The sequence below is a fragment of the Arachis ipaensis genome, chromosome B2, assembly GCF_059453495.1.
Source record: "Arachis ipaensis isolate K30076 ecotype BB chromosome B2, ASM5945349v1, whole genome shotgun sequence".
Taxonomy (NCBI): Eukaryota; Viridiplantae; Streptophyta; class Magnoliopsida; order Fabales; family Fabaceae; genus Arachis; species Arachis ipaensis.
This window is the reverse complement of record NC_142437.1, coordinates 65,902,814-65,910,478: the sequence shown is the minus strand read 5'-3', so window position 1 is coordinate 65,910,478 and position 7,665 is coordinate 65,902,814. Positions and strand designations below refer to the sequence as shown.

Genomic DNA, 7,665 nt, shown 5'->3' with positions numbered 1-7,665 from the left:
ATATACACTACCAGTGAGGGATCAATGCTTTATTCTATGTTCCCTGCTTTCATGAGCTGTCTTCTTACAAGTTTACTTGATTTTTATTGTATGATTTGAATTAGTGAAATCTGATTTATGTTTGTCTTGGAGAATTTATTTACTTTTAAACCAAGTAGGTAGAAGCATTCTGCATTTAGTTGCATTCATAGGTTGCATTTCATGCATTCTACCATTCCTCTTCATTCCTTTATAGCTTCTCTTGAGCTTAGCATGAGGACATGCTAATGTTTAAGTGTGGGGAGGTTGATAAACCACTATTTCATGGTTTATCTTGTGCTCAATTGAGTGGATTTTATCAACTATTTACCCACTTATTCATGCTATTTGCATGGTTTTACATTTGCCTTCCTAATTATGTGCTTTGATTGAAAACATGCTTCTTTGGCCTTAAATTCCCTATGTTTAATCCTCTCTTATTACCATTAGATGCCTTGATTTGTGTGTTAAGTGATTTCAGAGATTACAGGGCAGGAATGGCTCAGAGGATAAAAAGGAAGCATGCAAAAGTGGAAGGAATACAAGAAGTTGGAGAAATTGCTAAGCTGTCCAGCCTAACCTCTTCGCACTCAAACGGCGATAACTTTAGCTACAGAGGTCCAAACGACGCGGTTCCAGTTGTGTTGGAAAGCTAACATTCGGGGTTTTGATTTGATATATAATATGCCATAGTTGCCCTGACGCTAGCTGACGCGACCGCGTGCTCCATGCGGCCGCATCGCAGTGACGGAAATCAGCGTATTTGAATTCTTCTCCAGCGATTTCTGGGCTGTTTTCGACCCAGTTTGCGGCCCAGAAAACTCAGATTAGAGGCTATAAAATAGAGGGATTGCATCCATTCAAAGGAAGGCTTTCACATTCACAATTTGAGGAGTAGATGTAGTTTTTAGAGAGAGGTTCTCTCCTCTCTCTTAGGATTATGATTTAGGACTTCTCTTAGTATTAAGAGTGACTCTCAATCCTAGGTTCAATGTTCTTTTTATTTATTTCTCCAATTTAATTTGTATTCCAGATTTAAGTTCTTTTGTGAATGCAATTTGAGGTATTTTCAGATTTAATTTTGCTTTGCTTTATTTATATGAATGCTTTTAATTTAATTTAGATATTTTCCCTTTTGGTCTTGATTAAGAAATCAGTAACTCAGGAGTTATCCAATTCAACAGCATAATTGATAATTGTTATCCTTGCTAATTAAATTGATCTTCAATAATCTCAATCTTTTCTTAGAAATTAACTAGGATTCAAAGATCTAACTAATTAGTCACTTGACCTTCCCTTGTTATAGCAAAGGTTAACTAAGTGGAATTAAGATTCAGTTTTTATCATCATTGATAAGGATAACTAGACTGGACTTCCAATTTCTCATACCTTGCCAAAAGTTTCCTTACAGTTATTTATTTATTTTAATTGCTATTTAAATTATTCGTCATAATTATTCCTCTTTCTCAAAACCCCAATTTACAATCTCCATAACCAATAATAAGAACATACTTCCCTGCAGTTCCTTGAGAAGACGACCCAAGGTTTGAATACTCGGTTAACAATTTTTAAGGGGTTTGTTACTTGTGACAACCAAAACGTTTGTATGAAAGGACTTTTGAAGGTTTAGAAACTATACTTGCAACGAGGATTTATCAGCAAATTTCTAGACCACGCAAAAGTTCTCTCATCAGAAGTCTCGTTGCAAGTATAGTTCTAAACCAACAAACAATCCTCAATCAAAATTTGTTTTGGTTGTCACAAGTACAAACCCCAATGAAAATTAACCGAAGTATTTAAACCTCGGGTCGTCTCACAAGGAATTGCAATGAAGTGATCAATTATCGGCTATGAAGAACAAGGGGGTTTGATTTTCAATTGGCAAAAAAAAATATAATAACAAGAAAGTAAATAACAAGAAATAATAAAATAAAGGAAAGAACTCTTGGCTAAGACATGGGTATTAAGATCACCATCCTTGTCTATACAAACCATATATTGACAATTATGAGGATCCAAGCTCATTAAGTCTACCTCTATGCTTGAAGTACATATAATGTCTACTTTCAAGCTTGAAGTACGTTAAATGGCTTGGTCAATTTCAACTCATAAATCCTTATCTAACTACTAATTGACTTAGTAGTAGATTGGTGTCAATGGGTATCAAGTTGACCACAAAGAATTCTCAAATCACCAATTCAATGAGACCCAATGACTCAAGTTTACCCAATTCCCTTAGCCTAGGCCAAGAGTAAAGAAAACTACTTAAAAACTAGTGAAAACATTCTATCAAACACCTAGAGTGCAATAAAAGTAAATATCATAAAATACAAGAATTAATAAAAGCTATAACTAACATGAGCAAGAATTCAATAATAGTAACTAAGATCAACATAAAAGAAACATGGAAACATAAAATTGTATTAAAAGCAAATTAAATCCACAAGGTTCATAAACATAAGAGCAACAAAATAAAGGAAATGAATAAGTAAAACTAGAAGAGTAAAGATGTAACAACAAGAAATTAAAAAAGAAAACTAAATCAAAACAACAATTAAAGGTTGGATCTAAGGAAAATTAACCTAAACTACCCTAAATTCTAGAGAGAAGGGAGAGCTTCTCTCTCTAGAATTCCACCTACAACATGATGAAAACTACACTATGAGTCTCCTTCCCCCATTCCATTGCCATCCTTGGGTTCAAAAGCATCAGAAATGAGTTGGATTTGGGCCTCCTTGAGCTCAGAAATCGCCTCAAGCGTTTTGCCTTTAAGTGAGTCACGTTATCAACATCACGCGTGCGCGTCGCTTGCTGATTCTCTGGTCATGCGTACGCGTGGGGTGACGCGTGCGCGTCACTTGAGAATTTTCATCTCACGCGTACGCGTGGGTGACGCGTACGCGTGGGTGACGCATACGCGTGGCCTTCGGTTCAACAAATCCTCATTTCTTCATGAATTCTCCATTTTTGCATACTTTTTCTTCATTCCTTCAACCTAATCTTTGCCTTATGAACCTGGAATCACTCAACAAACATATTAAGGCATTGAATGGAATTAAAGTGAACTAAAATTAGCAATTTAAAGGCCTAAAAAGCATGTTTTTACTCTTAAGCACAAATTAGGAGCAATTCACAAAATGATGAGCGGATAATTTATACGCTTTTTGGCATTGTTTTTACATAGTTTTTAGTATAATTTGGTTAGTTTTCAGTATATTTTTATTAGTTTTTAAATAAAAATCAGATTTCTGGATTTTACTATGAGTTTGTGTGTTTTTCTGTGATTTCAGGTATGTTTTGGCTGAAATTGAGGGAATTGAGCAAAAATCAGATTCAGAGGTTGAAGAAGGACTGCAGATGCTGTTGGATTCTGACCTCCCTGCACTCAAATTAGATTTTCTAGAGCTACAGAACTTGCGTTGGAAAGTAGACATCCAGGGCTTTCCAGCAATATGTAATAGTCCATACTTTGCCCGAGTTTAGACGACACAAACTGGTGTTCAACGCCAGTTCCATGCTACATTCTGGAGTTAAACGCCAGAAACAGCTTGCAAAGTGGAGTTAAACGCCAGAAACAGGTTACAAACTGGCGTTCAACTCCAAGAGAAGCCTCTACACGTGTAAAGCTCAATGCTCAGCCCAAGCACACACCAAGTGGGCCCCGAAAGTGGATTTCTGCATCATTTACTCATTTCTATAAACCCTAGTAACTAGTTTAGTATAAATAGGACTTTTTATTATTGTATTCAAAGGCTTGGTTACTCTGGTTCCCCTCTGAAGCCGAGACCAATGAACTCCATTATCACTTATGTATTTTCAATGGTAGAGTTTCTACACACCATAGATTAAGGTGTGGAGCTCTACTGTTCCTCATGAATTAATGCAAAGTACTATTGTTTTTCTATTCAATTCAAGCTTATTCCTATTCTAAGATGTTCATTCGCACCCAAGAACATGATGAATGTGATGATTATGTGACGCTTATCATCATTCTCACTTACAAACGCGTGCCTGACAAACACTTCCGTTCTACATGCAAACAAGCTAGAATGAGTATCTCTTAGGTATCTAATACAGGGGACCGAGTCCGAGATATTAGAATCTTCGTGGTATAAGTTAGAACCCATGGACGACCATTCTTGAGATCCAGAAAGTCTAAACCTTGTCTGTGGTATTCCGAGTAGGATCTGGGAAGGGATGGCTATGACGAGCTTCAAACTCGCGAGTGCTGGGCGTAGTGACAGACGCAAAAGGATAGTAAATCCTATTCCAGTATGATCAAGAACCGACAGATGATTAGCCATGCAGTGACAGCGCATTGGACCATTTTCACAGAGAGGATGGGATGTAGCCATTGACAACGGTGATGCTCTACATATAGCTTACCATGGAAGGGAGTAGGAATGATTGGATGAAGACAGCAGGAAAGTAGAGGTTAAAGAGGAACGAAAGCATCTCTATACGCTTATCTGAAATTCTCCCCAATGAATTACATAAGTATCTCTATCCTAGTTTATATTATTTATATTTTTATTATCAATTCACCATAACCATTTGAATTCGCCTGACTAAGATTTACAAGGTGACCATAGCTTGCTTCAGGCCGACAATCTCCGTAGGATCGACCCTTACTCATGTAAGGTTTATTACTTGGACGACTCAGTACACTTGCTGGTTAGTTGTGCAAAGTTGTGACAAAGTGTGATTCACGTTTGAGAGCACCAAGTCTTTGGCGCCATTGTTGATGATCGCAATTTTGTGCACCAAGTTTTTGGCGCCGTTGCCGGGGATAGAATGAACAACAATTTCACATTTTTTTCCAGCAACAACAGTGCCAAGTTTGGTCCGGCAACAACACCAAGTTTTTGGCGCCATTGCCGGGGATTGTTCGAGTTTAGACAACTGACGGTTCATCTTGTTGCTCAGATTAGGTAATTTTATTTTAATTTTAAGCTTTTTATTTTATTATTCTTATTTTCTAAAAAATAAAAATAAATATTTTCAAAAATATATTTTTATTCATAATTTTTAAGAATGAATTCTAGTGTTTCATGATGATCTGTTGAATCCTGGCTGGCTGTAAGCCATGTCTAATCTTTTGGACCGGGGTTTCAACTTATCATCACAAGAGCTTGCTGATCTTCACCCATTTGGCAGTTACACACATAGTTGTTGTATACATGGGAGGTATCAATATATGCTGAAGCTTGGCTGGCCATTGGCCATGTCTAGTGTTTTAGATCGGAGTTTCACTGAAAGCTTGGCTGGCTAGTAAGCCATGTCTAATTCCTGGACCGGAGCTTTAGACTAACATTGCAATATTCCTGGAATTCTCATTAAAAATTTTGAAATCCTTAAATCCAATTAATTTTCGAAAAATACCACAAAAAATTTAATAAAATCATAAAACCAAAAATAATTTTGTGTTTCTTGTTTGAGTCTTGAGTCAAATTTTAAGTTTGGTGTCAATTGCATGTTTTTATAATTTTTTGCATTTTTCGAAAACTCATGCATATGTTCTTCATGATCTTCAAGTTGTTCTTTGTAAGTCTTCTTGTTTGATCTTCATATTTTCTTGTTTTGTGTCTTTTCTTGTTTTTCATATGCATTTTCAATTTGTTAATGTCTCAACATTGAAAATTTCTAAGTTTGGTGTCTTGCATGTTTTTCTTTTCTTAAAAATTTTCAAAAATAATTCATGATGTTCATCTTGACATTCAAAGTGTTCTTGGTGTTCATCTTGACATTCATAGTGTTCTTGCATGCATCTTTTATTTTAATCCAAAATTTTTATGTTTTGCATCAATTTTGTGTTTTTCTCTTTCCTCATTAAAAATTCAAAAAAATAAAAAAATATCTTTTCCCTATTTCTCTCATAAACTTTCGAAAATTTGAGTTGACTTTTTCAAAAATTTTAAAATCTAGTTGTTTCTTAAGAGTCAAATCAAATTTTCAATTTAAAAATTCTATCTTTTTCAAATCCTTTTCAAAAATCAAATCTTTTTCATTTTTCTTTCATAATTTTCGAAAAATTTTTAAAATCAATTTTCAAAATTTTTTTCTTATTTTTATTTCATATTTTCGAAATTAATACTAACAATTAATGTGATTGATTCAAAAATTTTAAGTTTGTTACTTGCCTAGTAAGAAAGGTTCAATCTTTAAACTCTAGAATCATATCTTGTTAGTCAAGTAATCAACTTTGGAATTCTCAAAATCAAATCTTTTTAAATTTTCTTTTCAAATCTTCCTCAAAATAAGTTTCAATCACATCTTTTTCAAAATCAATTTCAAAATCTTTTCTAACTTCTTTTCTAACTTCTTATCTTTTCAAAAAATTGATTTTCAAATCTTTTTTAATTAACTACTTGACTTTTTGATTGGTTTTAAAAGTTTGCTATTTCAATCATATCTTTTTCAAAACTACCTAACTAACTTTCTCTTTCTAATTTTCGAAAATCCCTTCCCTCTTTTTCAAAATTCCTCTTTAATTAACTAATTGTTTTAAACTTTAATTTAATTTAATTTAATTTTTCTTTTTTTAATTTTTGAATTTTCACTTTAATTTTAAATTAAAAATAAAAATATTTTTATTTTAATTTGTTTAATTTTCGAAATTCTCTCCCTCTCACCTCCTTCTGTTTATTTATTCATCTACTAACACCCCTCTTTCACCCAAGAATTCGAACTTATTCCTCTCCCTTGTGTTTGGATTCTTATCTTTTCCTTCCTCCATTATTCTCTTCTTATACTTACATAAGGAATCTCTATACTGTAACATAGAGGATTCCATATTTTCTGTTCTCTCCTTTTCTATATGAGCAGGAACAAGGATAAGAACATTCTTGTTGAAGCTGATCCTGAACCTGAAAGGACTCTAACGAGGAAGCTAAAGCACAACTCTCTAGAGAAAATCTGACAGAAATTTTCGAAAAAGAAGGAGACATGGCCAAAAATAATAACAATGCAAGGAAGATGCTTGGTGACTTTACTGCACCAAATTCCAATTTACATGGAAGAATCATCTTAATCCCTGCCATTGGAGCAAACAATTTTGAGCTGAAACCTCAATTAGTTTCTCTGATGCAACAGAATTGCAAGTTTCATGGACTTTCGTCAGAAGATCCTTTTCAGTTCTTAACTGAATTCTTGCAAATCTGTGATACTGTTACGACCAATGGGGTTGATCCCGAGGTCTACAGGCTTATGCTTTTCCCATTTGCTGTAAGAGACAGAGCTAGAATATGGCTGGACTCTCAACCTAAAGACAGCCTGAACTCTTGGGATAAGCTGGTCACGGCTTTCTTAGCCAAGTTCTTTTCTCTTCAAAAGCTTAGTAAGCTTAGAGTTGATGTTCAAACCTTCAAACAGAAAGAAGGTGAATCCCTCTATGAAGCGTGGGAGAGATACAAGGAACTGACCAAAAAGTGTCCTTCTGACATGCTTTCAGAATGGACCATCCTGGATATATTCTATAATGGTCTATCTGAGCTATCAAAGATGTCACTGGACCATTCTACAGGTGGATCCATTCACCTAAAGAAAACGCCTGCAGAAGCTCAAGAACTCATTGACATGGTTGCAAATAACCAGTTCATGTACACTTCTGAAAGGAATCCTGTGAGTAATGGGATGCCTATGAGGAAG

At 34.8% G+C, this 7,665-nt stretch overlaps 1 non-coding gene across 1 annotated transcript; it reads right to left on the bottom strand.

The window, feature by feature from the left end:
* Positions 1-7,356: 7,356 nt before the first annotated feature.
* Positions 7,357-7,464, bottom strand: LOC148574201 (small nucleolar RNA R71). The gene has a single exon (XR_015906839.1). It is a non-coding gene; the product is annotated as a small nucleolar RNA R71 (small nucleolar RNA).
* Between the last annotated feature and the right edge of the window lie 201 nt (positions 7,465-7,665).